The sequence below is a fragment of the Polistes fuscatus genome, unplaced genomic scaffold, assembly GCF_010416935.1.
Source record: "Polistes fuscatus isolate 324 unplaced genomic scaffold, CU_Pfus_HIC Scaffold10, whole genome shotgun sequence".
Lineage (NCBI taxonomy): Eukaryota > Metazoa > Arthropoda > Insecta > Hymenoptera > Vespidae > Polistes > Polistes fuscatus.
In genome coordinates, this window is record NW_025112998.1 from 3,899,863 (window position 1) to 3,924,926 (window position 25,064).

Below are 25,064 nucleotides of genomic sequence, written 5' to 3' on the forward strand. Positions count from 1 at the left end.
GGACGTTTTGGAATCAGCTTTCGGTATGCAATTGTGTAATGCTTCCAATGTAGTAACGCGTGTTCGATTCCAGTCAGCTGCAAGATGATGGAATTTGTGGATTATCAACGACGATCGTGGTAAACGAGCACATCTTGAAATCTGATAATGCTCTATGCATATATATATATATATCTGTGTTTTAATCCATGATTGATGGTCTATCTTTGATCGTGTTGATACTATTGAAATCACGGTAATGATATTCTTTGAGATACACATTTAGATTTGTATCAATGAATTAATTTTTCTTGAAAGTTTGAACAACCAACGTTTATTGAATTTTCGTTTTTTTCTCAAAGATATAAATTTGTCAACGTTGCCGAGAATAGAAATAATTTGAATAGAAAATTTGTATGACACTTAAGGAATAAGTAGCTGAAAAAAACAAAACTAATTCTATGTTGTTTTCATCTTTTTTTTTTCTATTAAATAAGTATCATAGTCATTTTCGAACCTAGAAATAAATTCGAGTTAAAGTTTAGTCCGGTCACGTTTCTACATTGACTTCCTTGGAGGAACTCGGTTGGCATTTTAGGCAGTTCGCTAGCTAAAAGGTTGTTTCCTTTTCAAAGAAGGTGCTGAGTCGTGTTAGTTCATTTGCTTTTTAGGATATACTTATTTCGAACGATCATGGTACACTCGGCGTGTGATGTTTTTTTTTGGATTTTTAATTGTTATCAATTTAAATGACTATATACTTTTTCGTAATATTTTGTAAGGTGCATTATCGATGGATATAAAAATACGCGATGATAGTAGATTTTTTCTAAAAACAGTTATAAAAAAAGATTATACGTATGACGTTTAAATTGTTAAACGATTATCCATTTAATTTATAACAATATCTTATGTAACAAGCAAAGATATTATTAATCAATAGCACGAACCCGAAAAACCCGAAACATTAATTAAAATCTGACCGACGGGCACCGGCCGGTGTTTTTAAAATGTATGTAAAAAAAGAAGGGAAAAAGAAAAAAAAGAGAAGAAAGAATTTTCTTTTTCCCTCCTTCATCACCTTTTATACTTTCGTTTTTGAAAAATCCTCCGACGTCCATTCAGGCGGAAGGTAAATTACTTTTCGCAGGGAAACGTTTCGTGTGGTTGTCCTTTTACCACCCTCCATCCCTCATCCACCCATCCCTTTTTCTCCCTCCTTTTTATTTTCGAGAGGAAAGACACGGCTTGAGATTTTTCGAGGAGAATTACAAAACTTTTACCCGTCTCTTCAAGATAATTAATGATTTTTCTGTGACATTGTTATTTTTTTTTTTTCTTTTTAGATAAAAAATAAAATAAAATAAAAGGAAAGACAGAGAGAGAGAGAGAGTTTTTTAATGTAAAAAATGAATATGAAATAAAAGAACGATCGATACGGTTAAAACGTTTTAAATTTAAACTGATTTCTGCCATGTTTCAGTCGTTTAAGATAATTCGTTTTTTTTTTAATTAAGTATCCCATTTGTGAGGTCATCCTTTGTAATTTTTATGTTCGGAGACAGAAAAAAGAGAGAGAGAGAGAGAAAGAAAAAGAAAAAGATGACACTTTTATTCTACGTTTCTATTTTTGTCAACTATTTCTACTTTGTTCTCTCTCTCTCTCTCTCTCTCTCTCTCTCTCTCTCTCTCTTTCCTTATATATATATATATACAAAACCATTTATCGAAGGGATGGTGGTATAAAAATATAGCTTGCCATTTATATCGTCTATAGCACATAAAAATTTTTCAAAAGTCACACGCCTGTAACAGTGGTCCGTCGAATCGTTTGTTCATAACCATTTTTTTCCAACTTTTTTTTTTTTTTGAGTAAGGGGTGAAGAGGAGAGTGGTTTTTTTTTATATATATCTTTTATTACCGTAGAGTCGTGCTTCACCGAACAGAACGTTTTGTAACTTGTTATACAAACAGCGCGAGGTAATGATTTTTGTTCATTCTCCGTTTCGGTGTTTTATTTCTTTTTTTTTTTTTCTTCTTTTTTTTGGTTTCGTTTTATATACGAAAAAAAAAAAAAGAAAGAAAAAAAAAAAGTATAAATCAACGCGATAGGAGAGGAGGAATATTTTGTTCGCTCGTTGTATCTCGATTTATATGTATTTTGGTATAATAAATTAAAGATACCACCGCTTTTCTCGTATAAACTCCGAACGAAATCCTACTATTAAGCAACGCGTATGAAAAATAACGAATGAGTCGTTGAAAAAAAAAAAATATGAATAATAAAAAAAAGGAAAAAAAAAGAAAGAAAAATAAAAAGATAGAAAGGAAAAAAGGGTAGGTTGGGAAGGGGGTTTATCATCGATATTTCAAACATGGGGGTGGTCCGATGTGAAAAACGCAGTAAACGTATCTAAAATGACTATGGGGGAGAAAAAAAGGGGAAAGAGAGAGAGATAGAAAGAGGGTGGGCAAAAAAACAAAGACTATAAGGGGATGTAAATTTCTTAAAGGTTTAATACCATTTTTCCAACCGATTTATTTTGTCCTCCCCCCCTTCCCGACCTTTTATATTCGTTTTCCTTTTCATTTATTGATCACCGAATGAATTTTTTATTCGACAACATTCACAAGCCAAAACCATAACACGTTTTTAATAGCTTTTTAAACGAGTTAGGAAACAGCTAACGCTGCTACGATAAAAGGAATAGTTTTACTACGCGTGCGTTTGAATCTCGATTGAGTCCTTTCCATCTGATATTTGCATTTTAATCGATAAAGAAAAGTCTTAGAGTTTTTCCTCCTAACATAAGAGTGGTGATCTTTCGCGAGAGAAAGATGTTTGCTTGCTTTTTGAATATTATGATAAATCGGTTAAGGAAATAATAAATGGAAAAAGGAGGAAAAAGAAAAATAATATATATGTTAATAAAATTTTCTTTCCGTTTTCTTACTTCGTCTGACGAAATGTTAAAAGATTATTAAACGTTAAGAGTTAATAAAACTTGATACTCGATCATTGAAAATCTCATTTTATAGGTTTACTTTAATATTTATTTGAAATAAATTTTATTCGCGTTTGTGGTATACGTTGGGGTATACACTTTTCGAATCCAACGTAAAAAACAATATTTTATTCGTCAAATTAAATTTTATTTACAACAACCAAAAATAATAATAATAATAATAAAAATTTCTATCTGCCTTTTGATACTCTTCGAAACTTTTCAACTCATTCGAGTATGATTAAATATTAATTAATTTTTTCGAGTTATAGAAAAATTAATAAACATTCACATTTCACGTATATTTTTGTTAATTTTAGTTTCATCGTTTGTGTTCCTGCGAATAGAATAATCCGACGAAATGTTATATCATTTGATCATTGAAAATAATAAATGTATTATGAGTTTAGTAAATTTGAATAGTTAATTATTCTAGCGTGTGTAATATAATATATATTTTATATTATTTATATACGGAAAACGTAATGAATTGAACTCTTTTGTATCCTTTAAGTAGATAATTACGATATTAGAATCGTGTTCTATCCCAAGAAAGCCATACACGTTTACTCTGTTCTCGTTAGAAGAGATTAAACGATTATCGTAAGACGGGTTTTAGTGAAGTGTCCATTTTCATGAAAGGAATAGAGACGAATGGCACGAATCACGCGTAAATGCACCTTCGTTGCATACACAAGTGCATTCCTGTTTGCGAAAATTGTCGTGACGTTTGTCAAACTATTAGTCGATCATTTCCAATTATTTCTTCTTTCCTTTCTACGAATTTTTGCACAATTTTATTTTATTTCGTTTCGTTTTATTTAAATATGATATCAATAAGAATATAACGAGAGAATAATAATTTCTAAGAGAGAGAGAGAGAGAGAGAGAGAGAGAGGGAGAAAGAAAAATAAAAAAATCATGTTTTATCGTTCGGTTGGGATGGTAAAGAAATAATGAGAATACGATCGATACTTATTGTTCGTGCTAGATAGGCGAAAGTAGATTATCATTAAATGAACCGTCATTAGCATGGAAAATAAAAACGAGAGAGAGAGAGAGAGAGAGAGAGAGAGAGAGAGAGAAAGAAAAAAAGAAAAGAAAGAAAAGCAGCCAGCTAGTAACTGGGATAGGAGAGTACATAAATGTATATGCAAAGCTATGACTCTTTGTCTTTTGATAGTAATGTCAGATAGCTCGGAATTTTATGACTTTGGCGTAAAAATGTCGGCCGGTAAAAAGATATCGGTAGGGAAGAAAAATTCTAATTACGTATGCTTCGAAATGTCGTTATCGTGGTGGGAGTGGGTCGGTGGTGGGGTGGGGGGGGGATTTAAATGGCAAAACGTAAAAAGGTAGAAGAAGAAACGTAAGCTAAAATTCGTCTTTCGGTGTTATCGTGAACCAGAGAGACTTTCTTTTCGATATCGAAAAGAAGAAGAAGAAGAAGAAGAAAGGCGCCTGGCGCCGAGCCAAGCTACGAAGAGTAAGAGAGAAAATAAATTTGAGAGTGAAAGAAAGAGAGAGAAAGAAAAAAAAGACAGATATAGACAGCCACGAACAACTTATCATTATCGTTTCTTAATTTATCACCTTGTCGGAGGTTCGACGTTACGCGTTAACTTATCGTCCATTGGTTAAGTGAAATTAATAAATCTGATTGGTTGACTGTGATTCATCGTATGTGTAAAACATATCGTATACGAGGAAAAACTTATGAATATTTGAAAGATTAGAAACATTAGTGTCCGATATTTAATATGTTACTTTCAAAAAATATTATTATACATATATATAATATATAATTTATAATATTAATATAATTAAAAAAATACTTTTTTTGTTTTCGTACATTTATTTGATCGATATTTTAATCAATTGATGAGTTTTTTTTTTTTTTTATATCGTAAAATAAATAGAATCGGTACGAATAAATATTATATTTCTTTCCTTCTTTTTGTTGCTTTTTCTTTTTTTTATCGGTATAAATATTTACATCAGAATAACGCCCAGAGTTGTATACAGTTTCGGATAGAAGTTATTATTTTTTTTGGTCGATACAATATGATTCATTTGATTGAAATAATTTTAATTAAAATACTGATAGTTTTTGATATTAATCAGCGTAATACGAGTCATCTATATTAAATGTTGATATTAATTTGAAATATTGATCTTATATTGATAATATTGATGAAAAATACAAAAACATATTAATCAAATATTTTCACAGAACTTCAATATGTTCGGTTTATTTTCTTTTTTTTTTCATTTCTTTTCTAAGTAGCTATAACAGATTTTATTCACACACCTAATTGATTTGATTTATTCGATCAAATGGTATAAAAAAGAAAAAAAGGTTGATCAAAATAGCATTGAAATGAAATGAAAAATCTATCTATAAGATGATATAGGTGCTTAAATTTAGTAAATACTCAGAGATCATTAATTTTCAATAGCCGTTAACAAGAACTGCTACTGGATTAATCGGTAGGATCGAGAGTAACATCGTTTTTCGGATTTCCCGCGAGTATTATCCATCGTGGCTTGTTCTGTTCTCAACGAAACACAGGATGCAGTTTGGTTTACTTAGAGTTATTACAACTATGGTGTATACCAGGTGTTGCTTTTAAAACAGAATAACCCGAATAACCCGACTGCTATTTATGATAAAAAAAAAAAAAACAAAAAGTATAACAATAAAAATTCCAAAGCAATTCTCACTGTGCGTATGTCAAATGCCATGTTGGATAAAACCTAGAAAAATATGACATCATTTCATTAAAAAAAAAATAAAAAAAAAACAAAGGAAGAAAGAAACGTAATTAACCTTCGTATGTTCTCCATATATCCGTTTATAAAAAAAAAAAACAAAATAAGAAAATAGAATTATAATATCCTTGAAATTGAATAAATGTTTCGTTCGAACGCATTAATTTTAATCACCAGTAGCAATCGCGATATAACACGTGGCATATTTTGAAAATACTTCCTATGTTGTAGATAGAGTCCAGGTGATAAATAATTCAAGGTCTTCTTCTCTTCCACTTACCATTACAGATATATTCTCGCTTAATGGATTCCTCCAACATATGTACTTATGATATCTCGTCGTTTTCTTTCGGTTTCTGATACACGAGAGCCTTGTTCGAGGTCATAGTTCGAAGTAAGGAAGGAGCATGGTTTGGTTTACTCGAGAGCGTATTGTGGTCCATTAAGATGGATCCAGACCTTTATGGCATGTCAACATACCACTTCTCGTCTACTAATATTCTCTTGGTGTTTGCATCCTACTATACTAAATTATCCCCCGAGGAGGTCATTTTCGAATAAACCACATATCTGTATGTTCCGTTGTATGTTTCCTCATATTGTGTAGCAGATAATAACGCGTCCATGAATCTTATTTTAACGTCACATCATAGTTTCTATGTCACGTTACGTATACGTGTCAACATTTACAGTTGAAATCTTATAATATAAAGTTATTAATTTTTTTCTTTTCTCTTTTTTTTTTTTTTTAATATTCATTATATATTATAACGTTAAGAAAATATATTATTATCATATGTGATAATTTGGTTATTACATTTTTTAAATCATAAAACGAACGTCGGGACGAAAAATATGAAAATATCGTTAATATGAATGATCCCTTATTTACGATGAAAATATTATCGTATTTTGATGTATGCTCACGCATTTAAAAACAAGTTGACGTATTAATAATGCACGTCTTAACGGTATTAAAAAGAAATGAACGAGGTTAGATAAAAATGTTGGAAAAATGACGCAAGGAAAATGGTAAAATAGAACGGGAGAGTTATCGAACGGGTACAAAAAAAAAAGAAGAAAAAAATGGAGAGAGAGAAAAGAGAAAGAAAATAAAAGGAGAGAAAAAAAGGAAAAAAAAAAAGGAAAGAAGAGGAAGAAAGAGAAGAAAAAAAAGAAATAAAAAGGTTTCCCCATAAATAACGGGCCACGAATTGTTACGACTCGTACGTAATAAATATCGCTTGTCACAATATCGCGTTTCTAAAAGCGTGTAGTGCACGCGCGCGCGCGCGCGTGCACATGGTTTGTCGCGAACGATTTTGCTCCGGACACGTGCGGTACCTATTCTGAAATGCATGAAATATGGAAAATCAATGCGGTCGCGGTACGTTATATTTCGGTCAATGTATGAACTTTTAAATTACGATACCATCGGCAATAATCTTGCACGATATTATTAATTCAATTCCTATTTTTCCCTTTTTTTCTTTCTTTTTCTTTTAAAAAACCTTTCTTTTCTTTCCTTTTCCTCTCTTCTTCGTTTTACATTTCTCCTTTGTTTGATCCATCGAATGTGGAACTCGCTTGACGATTACAATCGCCGAGTAACGGAATGATTTTTCCGTTAACGTTTAACCATTTCGATAAAATAAAAGAAAAAAGAAAATAGGAGAATGAATTTTTCGAAAGAAGGAAAAAAATTCGACAAAAATTGATAAGCGCGTAATATATGCGTTCCTTAATCCACGTAGATTGCTTTAGGTGGACGTATATATGCGTCCAAAGCGTTAATTGCATCAGAGAAAATTCAATATGAAATAACAACAATAATAATAATACTATTTTCAATTTTCTTCTCGTTTAAAGAGAATCAATTTTTCATGCATTAAATATAATACTGTCATGATCGGATTGAATAGATTCTTTCTTAGTCGATTTGAAACTCGTCAAATTCCATCGTTTCTGTATTTCTAAGATATCAAAGTCATTTTAGCCAGCCAGCCAGCCAGCTAGCTAGCTAGTTCTTTCTTTTCAACAGAACACAGTCTACACAGTAACCTACGCCCTTCTTCTTCTTCTTCTTTCCTTCGATCACCGTTCAAGTGGAAATCAAGGCGAGTTCAACGACGTGCGACGACGACGACGACGTTCCATTTCGATCTAACTCCACACTTTCTTTTTCTTCATTTTCTTTCCCTTATTCTTCTTCTTCTTCTTCTTCTTCTTTTATCGACTGACTGTCCCAAGTTAGCTGGAAAAACAACTGACCCGATTATTTATCTTTTTAACCGCCATGAAATTCCCATTTAACGCGATAGTTTTCTAGTTTTATTTATTAAAAGAACACATAAGATGTTTTAGGTGTGTATATACAGTTTACAGAGAGAGAGGGAGTGAGAGAGAGAGAGATAGGTATTAAAAGCAGAATTATGAGGAGAAGGGTGCTTACATTCTAGCGATGCAATATTACGTTTGTAAGCATCGTACCGATCGTAAACACCAGTTTAGGGCTTTGCTACGATACACACGAGGTACTACTCTCTCTCTCTCTCTCTCACTGTCTATTGGCTTTCCAGGGGATTTAATGTCTTTCTCGTTGTCCATTACACAGCTATATATATATACATATATACATATACATATACCTATCGATCGTTTTCAACTTGTAAACTCATCATTACATTGATATAAATTGTTGGAGAAATCATATTAAGGAATATGTATTTGGCGTGCAACAAGCACAGTATGCATTAACTTATCTATTCTCAACACGGTCATCATACTATTTGAATTTTAGTACTTCAATCCCGAAGCCAATAGGAATCATGCGATTTAACTTAAAGTCGATAATACTCTAAGTAATAAGGACTATAACTGGTATTCGTAGTCGTCTATAAATACCACTACCACCCTTCTGCTACCTTCCCCCTCCCCCTCCCCGCCCCACTGTTCGAATGCTAATCCTACTCGAATGGCGCGTTAATGCAAGCAAAGTCACTTTGAGCCAACATTTTACCATTCGACTAACTGTACTAAAAGCTCTACGCGAACAATGGTTTCAGGAGCAGAATATTACGTCAGAGCTCTTGCTGGCAGATATTGTGCAATGAAACAAAACTACCAGTTCTCTATTACTCTCTCCTTTTCTCTCTCTCTCTCTCTCTCTCTCTCTCTCTCTTTTTCGTTGTATGTATATATATATATATACTTTTCTCTCTCAATCTCTCGTTCTCGTTCTGTTGCATTCTACACATCTCCCATGTTAATTGAATATACAAAGCTAAATTTATGAAATGATCAACACCAACACTAACAACACAACTACTATAGGATCCACCAACTCGCATCCTTCCTAACAGTTACGAGTATTGATGAAGCTACAAAATTACGGTCGGAAAAACAATATCTGTAATGGTACGCGTACGGGAATAATTATATTACCGGTTCTCTAGATACCTCTCTCTCTCTCTTCTTTTTTTTTTTTTTTTTTTTTTGGTTAAAGCATCATTATTATTATTTCACATTACGTCTCTCTCTCTTTACGTTTTCACGTGTATATATGTTTACTTATTTACATATGTGCATCAGAGTTTTTGTTTGAGAATATAATTCAACGTTATCACAGTAACATCTCTACCGGTTAGTTCGTTTTGACGAATTACCATCGGTCCATGAAATAAAAATTGAAACGAATTTGTTCCTGTGATTAGCGTTACTGCAACGTGACCGTTAGCGATTAAATTGCACGCCGTTGAACTTTCCCCCAATTTTATCCGACGCGAGTGAGTTTTCTATTTGGAAAATGAAGTGACAATTCGGCGAATGTATTCGATCGATCAGCAAGAGTAACATTTTATCCCCGTTTCCCAAATGACTTTTCAAAGCCTTTTTTTACCTACCCCCCCTCGGTTCGATTAGAAAGTACCAATTTAAAAAAAAACTGCAGTTTATTTGTTTTTCTTTTATCTAATTCTTTCTTCATTTTATATCGCAATAACAAAATGATCGACAACACACACAAACTATTAAACTGACCGCAACTATTATACTAACCGTTCTTTTTGTTTCTTTTTTTTGTTTGTTTCAGGTAAGGCAAAGTTAAAATCTTCTGCTGGCAGTTTTAAAGAAGATACAATCTGCAATTCGAATGCGGAATCATAGGGGAATTTTCGTATTTTCTTCCCCTGTTGTTATCTTGGAACAAAAAAGCTTTATCCTGATACGTACGTTCTTTCCTATTTATTTTCTCTTTTCCATAGACGTGCTCTTGCACGTAAATTCTTTTCTTGATTAACAATGGCTTATCCGTTCGCGGTTGGTTGAATTTTTTTCTAAATTTTAATAGATTAATAATTGTTAAAATGTAAATACATTTAAGGTATATTCGATGAAATTGAAAAGTTTTTCGTCAAAGATACTGATTTATTTAGCGATCGTGCATTAATCAATAGTTCAAATTAACAATTTGTTTTTGCGAGTTCTTTCCAAATCGTAATATTAGTTTATAGTGTAAAAAAGAAAAAAAAAAAGAAAATTCTCAAAGTAAAATAAACTTTAACGCTCTCATTGGTGTTTCACGTCAAAGGAAGAAACGAGCTAGGTGAAAGGAGTATTTGAAAGGTCGGATAGTAGAGATCTCGATTCGAACTTTAGATTCTCGGAAATAAAATTAATTAAAAGGGTATGATGTCTCGAGTGTTGTAGGCGTGTGTATCGCTTGATTTTCACGGGAATGAAACACGACTTGATTGGACGTAACTTTTTCCCACGCGAAACACATCTATTCTGTTACCTTACTACTTCGTGTATCTTTTCATGTGTTTTTTAAGGGAAAAAGAAAGGAATAAGAAAGAGAAAAAAAAAGATATGAGAGAAAGAATGTATGTGTCTGTGTGTGTGTGTGTGTGTGTGTGAGAGAGAAAGAATGCGAGTGAAATTTATGAACGCGTAGGACATAGAAAATCAGACGATATACGACTACGCGAAAGAAGTAAAATGTAATTTCAGTTAAATTATGTTTCCCAGTGTTTTATAAATAAAAGAAAGAAAGAAAGGAAAGAAAAGATAGATCGGATTAGAACCGAGTTCGCAAAATGTGTCTCTCTCCGTAATCAAAATTGGTATAGCATTTTTATTCTTACCTTTGTCTACCTTGATTAAATCTAAATTAAATTGCAAAAGGTATCCATTTTCTCATTTGGACGTTTCGAAAAATAGTACGTATATTTTCAAAATTCTCGTAATATTCGTTGAACGCGAAGTTAAATAAGTAAATTACGCGTGCTTAAAAAATTAATACCAAATTTTAATTAATGTTACATATTACAAATTGTACTTTACGCTATAATTTGCCAAGGGAAAAAACGGTTTCCTTTGGTTTTTTTTCTTTTTTTCCTACGTATTTCCGTAGCACAGTTTATTCGTGTCAAATTGCTGGTGGTCATGAAAAAAAAAAATAGAGAAAATAGAATCGAATTTACGTAATCTTTGGCTAGAGGAAGGAACGTGACAACTGTGTTGAATATTTACGGGCAATTTGACGGGCGATGGATACTATCAACGATCTCTGCTTGAAATTTCATTCGTGTACGCTTCGGAAATGTAGAGAAAGAGAGAGAGAAAGAGAGAGAAAGAAAAAGAGTCTCCTCTCTCTCATACGAGAACAGCTTCGATTTTTTCCGATTAATGCACGATCGAACGGTGGTATAAGGTTACATTTGAATTTAAAGTCAGCCCGTAAGAGTCCCTTATACGCGATGTCTTTATTAGATTACGAGTATGAGACTCGTATTTCGAATGTATGTGTGTATATGGGTATGTACGAGTAAATTTGTGTATGTGGGTGTATGTGTTTTTTACATATATATATATGTATATATCTAAAAGCTCATGAATTCAACGTATTACGGAACGGTTTTACCTCTGGGAAATTTCCTAAATTCCTATTCTCCTATCAGAAACATCTCAGGTATATCGAGCTTTTGCGTAACACCGAATTAAGCTTATACTGTATAATGGGGGGTGGGAGGTGGTGGGAGTAGGAAGATAGGTATAGAAGCTACTTAAGTCGAGACCTACTTCATTTAAAGTTTCTTTCTCTCTTTGTCTTTATCCAAGTAGTAGTATATAGAGTATACTCTTTTCCTTTATCGTTTAATCGCTTGACGTTACCTTACGTTATAGTCGAACTTTCCTTTTATTCGAATTTCGGATCAGGAAGATATGAGTTAGATAGGAAAATGTAGAGAAAAAGAGAGTGAGAGAGAAAGAGAGAAAGAGAAAGAAAGTAAGCGAGATGAAGAATCGTATTTTTACCAAAATCTAACGTATAGAATTCATGAAAAGGATCCTCTCGTTTATATACGATTTTAGAATAAAGTTCCTTCGTATAAAGCACTTTGAATTCGATCCTTGTCGAGACGACGACGTCGGTTATGAATATATTTGAAGCACGCGCTAGCAAAACGTGCCATGGTAAAAGACCACCACGTGCTTTTTAAATGTCATCGGTATATAGATGGTCCGATCATGAATTACTCAATCAACCTTCCATCTTGATTATACGAACAACTACATATATATATATATATATAATATGTTTGTAATCCTTAATTTGTTGAGAGTAAGAACCACAATTAGATTCGTCTAAAATAAGAGTTATTTATTTAAACATAATAGGTTAGGTTAATAATTTTACAATATTTACACGTGATCAACTAACCTAAAATAAGAGAATCAACAATTAAAAGTTCATGCTCCCGTTTCTCTATTAATTGATGCCAATCTTAATGCGTTTTCAATTAAATTTAATTTACAAGACTTTTCTACTAAACTTCTAAAACGCTCTTGCCAGATTTCAAGACTCTCACTCCTGCAAGATTTTAAACACCAACCGTCACTCCTGCTAGCCTTTGTTCCCTCGATGTATGGCGCCAAATTCAAACAGCCAATCACTCAATGCACCGGCACATGCATACAAAGCTTACATATATTATCTACTATACGTGGCACCATAAAACAATGACAAATTTTACGAACGTTCTCATACAATTTTCCGAACCGAATTATTTTATTATCTATCCGTACGCGATTTTAATTCTTTTTTTTTTTTTTTTAATCCAACGAATTAGTTCGACGTGTTCATTTTTCTTCGTTTTCTTTTCTTTCAAATAAGTAAGTAAATAACGGTTATCAGTTTAAAATCCGAATAAAAATTTCTATCGGTTATCGAATATGGAAATATCCGGGAAAAGGGATAAAATACCAGATTTAAATCGATCGAACGAGATTTCACAGTTTTGCAAATGCGTTTTCTAACGCGACAGCAGACATGGGATGGGGGGGAAGCTCGCGAGTCGATTATCTTTCTTCTTTGGCTTCTTCTTTTTTTCTTCTTTTTCTTTTACTTGTTTTCCTTTTCGACCCTCTTAACCCCCATACCTCGTTCTCTTTCATCCCTACATTACGTGGAAATTAAAAAGCATTTCAGTTATTCGTCGGACGTTTAATTTCAACGCCTCGTCGAAATATTCGGTCTTTTCGAAGCAAATTTTAGATTGAAATCGTGACGGCCAGTAAAAGGGAGGTGGTGGTGGTGTTGAGGTGGTGCTATTGGTGGAGGGGGAGGGGGATAAATGGAATGTAATTAAAGGTGAAGTAATTTTGTCCATTTTTCTTCAAACCTCCCCTCCTCCACTTTCCCCCACTCCCTCTTGCCATGCTTTCTGTTTTCTTTCTTTCTATTTTTTTCTTTTTATTTTTATACGAACGTTCGCTTAGATAAAAGCTCTTTCGTTTCGAAAGAAGACTCCGGGATAAAATCCTTTTCTTCTTTCTGAAGTAACATCTGGCATGAAATTGAATCTTGAACTGTTTAAAAAAAAGCCGAGTTGTAGGAAGACTTTTTAACGGGGCTCCTTTCAAGGGGAAAAATAATATGCGATACTCGCGTGGATAAAAAGATTAATTTGTCCTTTAGTACTTATCGAAATTTTTACACGAAAAGAAAGAAAGAAATTGAAAAGAAAGGAAGAAATAAAGAAAGAAAGAAGGAAAGAAAGTAAGAAAGAGATTACTTTCAGATTGTTCTTTCATTACAAGACATTTATGATATTAAAAAAAGATGCTAAATACAAAAAAGTAACAGATTATTTTAATTCAATTAACTGCTATAATACATTTTCGTAATATTATAAATATCATCTTTAATATAAAATTAATTTCTTAAAATTCGAACGAAGATATATACAAAAGTATACATCATTTCTTTACAATAATTATACTTTATATAATTATACAATAATTATAAATTACATTATTATATATATATATATATAATATTCATTACATAATATTTATAATTATACAATAATTATAAATTACAATATTATATATATATAATATTCATTACATAATAATTATAATTATACAATAATTATAAATTACAATATTATATATATATATATATAACATTCATTACATAATAATTATAATTATACAATAATTATAAATTACAATATTATATATATATAATATTCATTACATAATAATTATAATTATACAATAATCTTTGTTTCCCTTAATATCGTAATAAATCAGAGATACGTAATAACAAATAGTGTATCGTCAAGATAATATCGGAATAATAATTAACAAAATCATCTCTTTGCCTTCCAATCATCATCCTAAGCGTAAACTCGTTATTGCACGAATGCAATGTTTCTTCAGTCCAAAAGAAGAAAGAAAGAAAGGAAGGAAGGAATGAGAATCCTCGAAGAGAAAATCCATGCTCCTTTCTACGAACCTTCTTACCTTCATATTGCTTTTCGAAACAATGAAAAGAAAAAGAAGAAGATGAAGAAGAAGAAGAAAGAGAAGCAACGATATGATCCGCATCACGTTTGTAATTAGCTTCGGTAATACGAACCGTACCGAACCGTAGGACAATCGGTGATTTTATCAAACACTGAAGCACGTTTCCAGCCAACAGCGTGGAATGGGGAAAAAGAGGTGGCGGAGTAAGAAGGAAGTTGGGAGGTGGTGTGAGGAGGAGTGGGGGGGGGCGGAGGGGGAGGAAGAAGTAAAGAAAAAGAGCAAAAGACGATATATCTGTAGAGATAGGTACTCGGATATCAGAAGTACCGTGAAAAAGGGTTCGAAGGGTTCCTAGGAAACGGAAGAAAAGGATGGATGAATGAGAGTGAAAGAAAGAAAGAGAGAAAGAGAGAGATAATAGAGAGGGTTCTCAGTACATCGTAGAGTAGAGTAGGTAAAATCCGTAGGTACGAACGAGGTTCGGATAGAAATCAGTTCAAAACGATTAAACAACCGGAAGGTTGAGAAGAGAAGAGGATCGCTGGAATGAAATTGGCGAGAAAAAGAAGAAGGAGAAGAATAAGAAGAAGAAGAAGAATAAGAAGAATGCATCCCTTTTGTGTGCGATTGTATGTTTTGCGTTGGGATAAAGAGAGGATGAAAAATCGGTACTTTCCTGGTTTCTCAATCGTCTCTAACATAAGGCTCGTCTTCGAACTTCTTTTCGACATTTTCGACATCTACTTTTTTTTTTCTCTTCTTCTTCTCCCTTTTCCTTTTCTTCTTCTTCGTGTTTGTCTTCTTCTACTTTTTCTACAACTACTCCCTCCTTATTTTTCTTATTCTTTTTTTTTTCTTTCCCAAGTATCACCCTGGCTATTAACGTAAACTCTTGAAAAACTTATTTTCCTTAACTCGAAAGAAGCAAAAAAAAAAAAAAGAAAAGAAAAAAAGAAGAAAAATACAAGAAAAACGAGGGATGGAGATTAAAGAGTGGGAAGGTGGCGGGGTGAGAGATGACGGGGCGAGGGAGGGGAGATACTACAAAGTTATATTCTTTTTCTTTCGCGATACTTTTTATTTAACTTTCCTTTTTTATTCTTTCTTCATTTTATCTCTCTCTCTTTCTCTCTCTACCTTCCTCCACCCCCTCTCTCCCCTATCCTGTCTTCTTCTTTTTTCTTTGTACTTTTTTTCTTCTTCTTTCTTTTTTTAAAAAAGTAAAAAAGGGTTTTTCTTTGTCACAGCACAAGTCTCGCCTAAACCGTTTACATTTATTATCGTCTTCTCGAACTCAAATTTACTTTCCGACGTTTTATTAGCCTCCTCCTCCTCCTCCTCCTCCTCCTCCTCCTCATCCTCCTCCTCATCCCACACTTCCTCCACCTCTTTCTCCACTTTCTCTCTCTTTCTTTAACGTTTTCATCGTGAGTTTTCGTTCGTTGTTATTGCGCGAGCTCGTTTCTCGTTTCTTTATCTTGCATTAGTTGCCGTCATCGTCCTTTTCGTCTTCGTCTTCGTCGTCTTCGTTTTCGTCTTCGTTTTCGTCTTCGTCGTCTTCGTTATATTTTGTAAATACTTTTTCTCACCTACTTTTGCAAATACTTTGCACCTTTTTGTAGATTTCTCGGGGACGGAGGGCGGGGGAGGGGGTTTATACTTTATTCTTCGTTGTTGGTTGTTCTTATATTTATTCATCTTATTCTTCCTTTTCATTTTTTTTCTTTCTTTTCCTAACTTTATAAAACTTTCCTTCGACCGAATGTTTTCATCATTTCCACAAGTTGGGGTACGCCGCACAAAAGGAAGTCATTATATTTTATTATATTACGTTGTTTCTTTTCCACATCACAATTTATTTATTCGTCGTCGTCGTTGTTGTTTTTTTTTTTTTTTCTTAAATGTTTTCTCCAATTTTTCATTCCTTTTTTTTTCTGCTAATTATTCGTATACAATTTTTGAATAATAATTTGTATCGCTTTTTTTTTGTAACAAACGTTTCGTATTCGTTATAATATTTGACGTTTCTCGATACGATTCTAAATTTTTACCCGAGTTCATGAAAAATCTGACGACCCTCCTATGATCGGGGGATGAAAAGGAAAGGAAAGGAGAGGGAAGGGAAGGGAAGATGAGAAGCCTGTCGATTTTTCCCTATCGTTTCGCACGTTCCATAAAAAATAAAAAATAATATAACTTCTCGAATGTACATACGTAACAGAATTCGAATCCATTTTTAACAAGTCTCTCGTGAATATTTTTGAATACTTATATAAAAAAAAAAAGAACTCGAGGGGGATGGGAATAAAACGGGATAAGGGTAGGAAAAGAAAAATGCGTGGGTAGATTAAAATCATCGTATTTTTATCTATTTATATTTTTTTAACTAAAAGCTTTTCTTTTTCTTTTTTTTTTTTGCGTTATAATACTCACGTCGAACGGTTGCTCTCGCAAAATGCTTGCTTTTTTTTTTCTTCTCTTTTTTCCTTTTTTCAAACGTTTCATACGACAAAGCCATAGGATAGGATTAATTGTTCTAACATAACGTGATCGGAAAGAAATACGTTTAATGATGTTATATGCCCCGATGAATTTTTTTTTCTTTTTATTTATTTATCATTTTTCTTTTGTCTTTTTTAAATTTCTTTTCTTATTTGCTTCACAATACCACAAAACGAGTATGCAGACACAAGCTCATACATATTCACGTCTCATAATTAAACTGCTTTCAGCTTTAGAACGTTTTCTTTCTCTCTCTCTCTCTCTTTTCGTATGTTGCCTATAGTTAAAGAAGAGTGAAGGGGTAAGAGGGGGCATTAAAGTCTCTTCCCCTCTCTTCTCTCTCTCTCTCTCTCTCTTTTTCTCTTTATGAAGAACGTTTTAGTTAAAAGCTCCTTTAGAAAGGACGTACGAGGAGAGACCTCGATTTTCTGGGTATTTAACCCCGTAATGCGCACAAGAGTGCGTTGACTTTTTTTTTTCTTGTTAAAAACTATGTCGGCTACACCTAGCATCAACCACCTTTTTTTTGGTTGTTTCTTTTTTCTTTCTTTTTTTTTTACAAAGTTCCTTCTTTTCCATTTATACGATATTATATGTTAATAGGGTAAGAGATAGTAGATATACCAATTTTATTGTTTTTTTTTTTTTTACATGTAAATTTTCTTTTTATTCCATGGCATTTATCTTTTCTTTTCCTTTTTTTTTTTTTACTTTTTCAACAAAACTTACAAATTTTCTATGTAAAACGTAGCCTTTGTGAAATTAGATTTTCTTTTTATCGCGAGAAGTGCACGTTTTATGCGATTAAAATGTTCAACTGCAATTAACAAAGTCAAATTCATAGTACACGCGTTTTATATTTCTGTTATATTATTCGCCTATTCGATTACGAGGAACGTCGAATGGATAGAAAAATAAAAGAAGAAGAAAAAGATAATCGATACATTTTGAAATTAAAAAAAAAGAAAGGAAAATTACGAAAAAATGACGAACGCTATTTAAACAGGTAAAACAAGATTGCTGACGTTTATACGAATACAAAAACGCCAGTTCGAAAGTTTTCAATTTAAATTGAAAAATATTCGTTGTAACAAAATTGTACTTTGCCTTGAGCGATCAATCGTTGAAAAAAAAAATCGATGAAATCATGGAAAAAAATTGAATGCTGCACGGCACGGCACGGCACGTGTATAGTAGTCGTGATATCTCGATCACAAATTGTTTTTAAATTATTTCTAATAAGGTTGGATACGAAATTTGATAAAAGAGAAAAAGAGAAGAGAACCAAAAATTTGTTTCACTTTTGTAATTCAATGCGAAAAAACTTTTTCCCCGACCCTATATATATTCCATACTAACTATTGAATTTCTTACGCTCGAATATCACGAGATCTCAAAGGAGGGTTGTCTCCTTTCGAAGAAAATTTTCAAACACGTGTCTGGATTCTCGAATACTTTGGGCCAAGCATCTTCATTTTGGTTTGCTTTTCCATATTAGGATAACATTCCACCTGACGATTATCATCGATAGATTTCGTATATTTTAATATCGAAATAATAGATATCGGTTTTCGATAATTTTAATTATACGCATTTTAATTAAATAATAAATACGAAATAAATGAATTTTCATATTGACTTTTCTTTTACCGTATGATTATTATTGGTGATTGCTTTGTATTATTAATTAAACGAACATAGATTGTAATAATTGTGTTACATCCTAGTATTTATATTGAATAATTTATAATATATATATATATATTATCGTATGCTTCATTTTCGAGTCGAGAATAATTGTTCTTCGTAGAGATAATTCATAATTTATGATTTATTAATTTATACAATGAATTTGATAAATTTGTTCTGTTTTTTTTTCGTAGAACAATGATTAAGATTAATATATGAGTTGACCTAGAAGGATCGAACGAATTTTATAAAGTAGAATAATCTGATCTTTGATAAAATCAAACGCGTTGAAATGCATCGGCACGGTCCATAAACCAGTTGTGTGAAGGCGCATAGTATAAGTATAGTAACAGAATGATGTCACGTTCGTAGCATAATCTATAATGCATAAGTTCGAATCATTGAGCTACGTGACTAAAATTAATATCTGTTTATTATAAATAATCTGACCTTCAATTTCGTCAGATTTTGATTTATGAGAGTGTTTTATGAAATCATTATCGTGAAAATTATTGTCTCGCTATTGTTTCTCGATAAGAATGAAATTTTTCAATATATTTTCGCATTAAATTTTCATTTCGAGAAATTTGATGCAAAGTTTGTGAATTGTGTAATTTAAAGTATCGCCCGGGATGGTAAAATAATTTACAAAATATAAAAAGAATTGTCTATTTATTGAATAAATATTTTTAAACATTATCGTACGGTGTTATAAATAGTTTGTCAATATTTATAATAAAATATCAACGCGTATAACCCCGACCAATATATTGAAAATAGTTACAAATTATTATTTATATTGAATCAATCACAGTACACATATTTACATGATTATTTATTTTACTAAATTAATTGACCGAACGAATAGAAACGTATAGAAAATAATGCATCTTTTCTAAAAACCAAATGAGAAAAAGAAAAAAACCAAACACAACAAGATTTTAATATCTTTTCTCAATATATTAATTTTCGATAAATCAGTAAATGTCAGTAATATACCGAAATTAGATGCGGATCATTCTGATCGTAATCGTGGTACAAGCCGCTAAACATGGCAGCGGGTTAACAAAGGAGGATAGAAGTGTAGAAAGAGGGGTGGAAGGGGGGAGCGGTTGGGTTGGAGGATGAATTTGGTAAGGGATGCGTCGTCTTCGAAACGCCGATATCGTGTTGCTCGGCTTTGAATTCAGCTATTAAACTTGAAATCGCTTCTGCTAGAGAGCATCGGCGGGCTGGAAGGAGGGGAGGACTAGGGGAGGGGGGTGTATAGGGGCAGAGGGGAAGAGGGATATACGTCTAACGAACCACAGAGCTTAAGTTGTCCATGGAGTAGTAACGCAAAAGCATTTGTGGGTAGAGTGAGATAAGACAGGGTGCAAGATATAGCGGTGTAGAAGGAAGAAGGGGATGGAATAGGTTTTGAGAGAGAGAGAGAGAGGGAAGGAGAGAGGTTGTGTCTGTTGTGCGTACCATCCCATCTGTGATAGAAGGGAGGAAGACTATGTTGGACGGCTTTGTCGTGTAACATTCGCTCAAACCCCTATCCCTATTCACCAGACAGGCAGGCAGGCAGGCAGGCAGGCAGGCAGGCAGGCAACTACCCTCTCTTCACCAAGCAACCTCGTTCGTTCTATCCCCTCAAGTAGAATCCTTTGCAGTTGACGATGAAACGTTGTAACCAAGCCAGTTACACGTCGTCTCACTTAAACGTGCTGGATTATTAGCGCGAATTATTGAACACACGTGAATTTGACGTTTTTACCTGACTGACGAGTATGACATTATTTCTTTCTTTTTTTTTTTTGTTTCATTTATAATACAACATTCGAGTTAAGCTAGTTATCGAATATGGTATCGAGTTATTCAATTATACGGTATTTAAGATTTTCGTGATCAACTCGATGATTTGGTTACATTGTAACTGTTGTTAATTACGGATTAATAGTCAAAGAGAAAAATTAGAATTTAGAAATAAATTGATTGAGAAGTTTTACACGACGTCGGGTGGCGACGTGTTAGAAAATAAACTTTTGAAAATTGTCAAAGTGTAAATTACTAAGCCCGGTTGTGATGGTTAATCAGTATGTAAAAGCTCTGGTGTTCATTAGAAATGATAATTATAAATTAACGGGTTGCCGATAAATTGGAAGGTAGTAGTAGAGTGCAATACCGCATTACGCGTGTTGTAAAATGGTATTAGAGAGGCAAGGTACGAGTATAGTAAACGCGAGTATTAGATATGCTCGTTTTCTACGTGATGAATAGCCAGCAATTTCGTTATCCGTATTCTAGAGTTCCTCGGAACGGAACGACCACCTGTGACTACTACCACCTCGCTACTGAGAGAGAGAGAGAGAGAGAGAGAGAGAGAGAGAAATGTGTATAGTTAAACGTATGAATTCTCTTGACTTACCTGTTATCTCAAAGCGAATCCTTTCATCCATCACACTCGACACTACCTTTGGTTACGAAAGGAACCACGTGAATCGATCGTGACTTAAGAGAAACGTCGATGTATCGTACGATTTTATATTTCTTTAGATTATGCCAACATCGAAATCAATTCGACATTTCTACGATATATAATATTAATCCCTTTTTTTTAAAATATAAATTAGTAATTCTTCAATCTATATCTGTATAAATATGCATATACGATTTGAATAATAATAATCATATAGTTATTGTTATCATCGTTATCATCATCATCATCGTCATCGTCATTGTATTCATTGACTTCCATATTATTGTTCACGAAACGAATTATTAAAAATATAAATTTTTTTTAAAATATAAATAAGTCATTCTCCAATTTATATCTATATAAAATATTATGCATATACGATTTGAATAATAATAATCATATAGTTATTATTATCATCACCATCATCATCATCGTCATCGTCATCGTCATTGTATTCATTGACTTCCATATTATTGTTCACGAAACGAATTATTATCCTTTCAAATATTATTAAAAATATAAATAAGTAATTCTTCAATTTATATCTGTATAAAATATTATGCATATACGATTTGAATAATAATAATCATATAGTTATTATTATCATCGTCATCATCATCATCATCGTCATCGTCATTGTATTCATTGACTTCCATATTATTGTTCACGAAACGAATTATTATCCTTTCAAATATTTACGAATCATATTTGTTGATATATAAATAAATTCCGTCCCATGTTCTGATAAAGATCTTTATTAAACCAATACGCAAAATCATATTTCAACCAATTCAATTTGAATTTGCATGCTAATAAATATATTTGCATATATTTGCATATATTTGCATGTATATATATATATATGCGAATCAACAAATATTCGTTTAAATCAAGTCAATTATTGATACGTTTAAAATAAGATCATATATATATATATATATCCATATCCTTGAGTTATCTTGAAGGTATTTAACGAATTCGTAATGGGACCGATAAATGACAAAGTCTGAACCAAGTTATTTGATCATTCTCGTTGAAAAGTTTTCTCGTAGAGGGGGTAGGAGGGGGGATAGTTACATGGCAAATATTCCAAAGGGTGAAGGGAAGACGGTTAATTGCTCGTTATAAACGTTTCAACGGAGTTCCTGTGGTTTGTGCAGCACGTAAAGAGGAGTATGAAATAGAGAAAGAGAGAGAGAGAGAGAGATATATATATAACACATTGAGTAACTACTTATTGTTATGTTCAAAGTCACACGAAGTGTGTTACAATCGAGTTAAACGTTGCACACGCGTCACGTTTACGAGCAAACGCAAACTTATTGAAGGATAGATAGGAAACAAGGTAAAAGAGATAGATAGATAGATAGATAGATAGATAGATAGAGAAGACAAGGGGGATGGAAATGGGCGGGCTGGGAGGAGGTAGAAACGAGGGGTGTTCGTGAGAGACAAGAAAACAGAGATATAGAGAATATACACCTGTATTGCGTCGAAAGCGATGTACCGATGTCTTTCTTAATGACGTTACATTGGCAGTAACAGTCGAGAAGTACGCAAAGCTTAACGAGATTACGGTTGCGTTCCCGTTTTCGAAGTTACTCTTCGTAACCCCCATTTCCAAGCCCCCCGTCCTCCACACCTATCTCTACTTCGACTTCTCATCCTCGTGTTGTTGGATAGTCTAGTTATCGTTGTCGGTTATATAATGCATGTTGGTAACAGTGTTGTGGTACGGAACCTACCAACCCTTCCTGTATCATCCATCGGGAATAGAAAGTGGTACTTTATCTATTCATATCTATTCCTATATCTACCTTTCTCTCTCTCTCTCTCCCTCTCTATTTATTTTTTTCTATCTTTCCATTTCTTTCTTCAATATAACCACTAGTTGAACAAGTTCTACAAACTAACAAAGAGATGTGGTATGAACATATATAATAGTTCACCTATTGTACGTACTCGCAAACCACTATATACCTTTCCTGTTCTAGTTGATTAATCTTTGTTCTTACAACGTTTAGAGACTGACTCTCTGAGAAATGAAACTCGGTCCAGGGGATACTCTAAAACGCATATTACTTGATCTGTATCGTGTATCCGAGTTCGAAGAGAAATCAACCGGTATATGGACCATAAAGACAATCACTAAATTTCCTTTCGATAGTTTGGATCGGTCGTGTTGTTCGCTTTGAATACTAAACGATAACTCGGTTTAATTGATTGAACTTCGATCGAAAGTTCGTACTAGAAGAGAGTTCTATTCGTTTCATCGTATCAAAACTATTAGATATTTTTTCATTTAATACTAATTCCGGATTACGTTAGAGAAGATTTTTTCTTACCTTAGGTTAATTGGAAATATAATATAAGTTTTGTAGTTATTAATTAGGAAATCTTCTAAGATTTAATTAAATTCATATCTTGATCAATTACTCGACGTGTTTTCTCTTAACCGGACGAAGCCTTAATAAGGGCTTAATAGATATTTGATAAGATTGTCTGATTATCGTCTCGCGTTACACGATCTAACATCAATTTTACCTTAATACTAATAATATCATACAACTTCCTACGATCATATTCAAATTAATAATAATAATAATAATAATAATAATATTGATTAAAAGTCATAGAAGTGTATTAATTAATATAACGTAATATAATTCATATATAAATTAGAATAATAAATCGTGTAAATAAATATTACAAAGATTATGTTTTTCCTTATCAAATTGATGAAATAGGAAAAAATGTTCAAAATAAGAACGCAACTGGGGATAAAAAATAGCGCAAAGTTTTCTCGTTGTTTTCATATAAGTATACGAAAGTAGTTAAGGATAAGGTTGAATGAATCCCATACGTCAAAAGTAACCATTGTATTTGCATTTGTAGTTTCGAGATAGAGAGAAAGGTTCCTTCGCTACCTACGATCGAAGTTTCCGGCAAACTATCGTTAGGCAAGCATAGTTTAATTAGTGCTAAGGGCGCGAAAGCCCACGGGTTTAATTTTGTTTGCATCCTAAGGCTGAGAACGTTACCCATATCTAGAGTATGTAACAGTAACAACTAGTACGAGTGCTAGGAAATCTCGGTATTCACCTTTCCCACGTTGACTATTCTCGCACCTTCCTATGTCCGAACCATGCCACCGGCTTAATTTTGATTTATCTACGCCAGAACAAAACCAGATTGAAAGCGATGGCATTGTTCCAACCACCTTTCCAGTAAACTATATTAACCTGTCGGTTGTTATCACATCCATATTACTCCTCTACAATACATTGCAAGTAGAGAATGGAAGATTGAGGAATATATATATATAAAAAATAAAAAAAAAGGAAAAAAGAAATAATGAAATAATTATTTTAAAATAATTTATCTTATTTTTCTATGTTAAATTACTTTTTCTATTTATTTTTGAGTCCATTTTTTCAAAGTTTTCTCATATTTATTTTCTTCGTAAACGTTTCTTTGTTATACGGGTTTTTGATGCGTGTATGCAAAAAATTGTTTAAAGATTAAAGAGAAAGAGAAAGAGAGACGAGGGACGAAAAGAAACATTTTTCTGTTCTCTCGTAATATGCTAGGATTACGTTTTATGGTCGTAGACGTTGTGTAGTAATGGTGATTGTGAAAGTAGTAGTAATGGTGGTTCCGGGGGAGAAAAAAGAAAAACGTGTTAAAAAAAGGTCGACATTTTTCACTGTTCTACAGGGTTTACTCGTTACGTAGTATTCTACGATTCTACGTGTAGTACTGCAGAAATTAGTCCGGATGTCCGAAATTATGTAAGCATATCCTTGCTACATCATGCGTTATCTTTTATTGATAC

At 32.9% G+C, this 25,064-nt stretch overlaps 1 protein-coding gene and 1 long non-coding RNA gene across 2 annotated transcripts in view; both read left to right on the forward strand.

The window, feature by feature from the left end:
• The window catches only part of LOC122526103, a 31,372-nt gene extending 20,559 nt beyond the window's left edge, over window positions 1-10,813 (forward strand). The window contains exon 2 of the long non-coding RNA XR_006305953.1: window positions 9,848-10,813. This is a non-coding gene — a long non-coding RNA (uncharacterized LOC122526103). The remainder of the gene's footprint in view (window positions 1-9,847) is intronic.
• LOC122526100 (E3 ubiquitin-protein ligase MYLIP) overlaps window positions 1-25,064 on the forward strand; it is a 152,637-nt gene that overhangs the window by 41,396 nt on the left and 86,177 nt on the right. The window lies entirely within an intron of this gene.